This window comes from Pseudophryne corroboree, chromosome 3 (genome assembly GCF_028390025.1).
Source record: "Pseudophryne corroboree isolate aPseCor3 chromosome 3, aPseCor3.hap2, whole genome shotgun sequence".
Taxonomy (NCBI): domain Eukaryota; kingdom Metazoa; phylum Chordata; class Amphibia; order Anura; family Myobatrachidae; genus Pseudophryne; species Pseudophryne corroboree.
In genome coordinates this window covers 488,282,738-488,283,921 of record NC_086446.1, presented here as the reverse complement: position 1 = coordinate 488,283,921, position 1,184 = coordinate 488,282,738, and positions in this window count along the sequence as shown.

Below are 1,184 nucleotides of genomic sequence, written 5' to 3'. Positions count from 1 at the left end.
TACCCCTATCACTTTCAATTATCCTAGGGATACCATACCTGCACACAAATTCCTGCACAATTTTCTTTGCAGTAAACGTAGCGGTATTTGTGGCAGTGGGGAACGCTTCAACCCAATTTGAAAACACATCAATACAAACCAATACATACTTCAAATTTCTACAAGGTGGCAATTGTATGAAATCAATCTGTATTACCTGAAAAGGGCCGTCCGTTGGCGGAATATGGGATGGTTCTGTTGGTATTGTCTTTCCAATGTTCTTCCTCAAACAGGTAAGGCATGTCATTGCCCTCTTGCTCGCATGAGAAGAAAATCCTGGTGCGCACCAGTAGGCTCTTACCAACTTGCACATACCTTCTTTACCTAGATGAGTCAGCCCATGTGCCGCCTCCGCTAAACTCGGAAGGTATGCTCTGGGTGCCACTGGCTTACCCTGTCCATCTGTCCAGAGTCCTGAGGACTCCTGGCCATATCCTTTTGACCTCCAGACTGCCTTTTCCTGTGGCAAACACAAATTTTGCATTTCACTCAATTTCTGTGTGTTGACGGTATTGAATACCATCAGTTGTGTGATGTCTGTCTGTCTGGGGGTATTGGCTGCTGATTTAGCAGCTTCGTATGCTCGGCTGTTACCAAGTGACACTGGGTCTTGACTGTACGTGTGGGCTTTACACTTGATAACAGCCACTCTGTCAGGTTCCTGTATCGCTGCTAAAAGTCTTTTGATGTGGGTTGCATGTGCCACGGGTGTGCCAGCTGCCGTCATGAAATTTCTGAGGCGCCATAGGGCCCCGAAATCATGCACTACTCCAAAGGCATACCTAGAATCCGTGTAGATATTGGCTGACTTACCTTTAGCCAATACACACGCTCTGGTTAGGGCAACCAGCTCAGCAACTTGTGCTGAGTGAGGTGGGCCCAGGGGTTCCGCTTCTATGGTGCCTTTGTCATCTACGACTGCGTATCCAGTACACAAGTCTCCCGAGTCCGTCTGTCTGTGGCAACTACCGTCAGTGTAGAAAGTAAAATCTACACCGTCCAGTGGGTTGTCACTGATGTCAGGCCTTGCAGTGAAATTTTGGGTCAAATATTCCATACAATCATGTGTGTCAGTGTCTGTACTAAATCCTCCTTCACCATTACTCTCATCCCCCACCCTTTGTGCCTGTCCAGGCACACCTGGG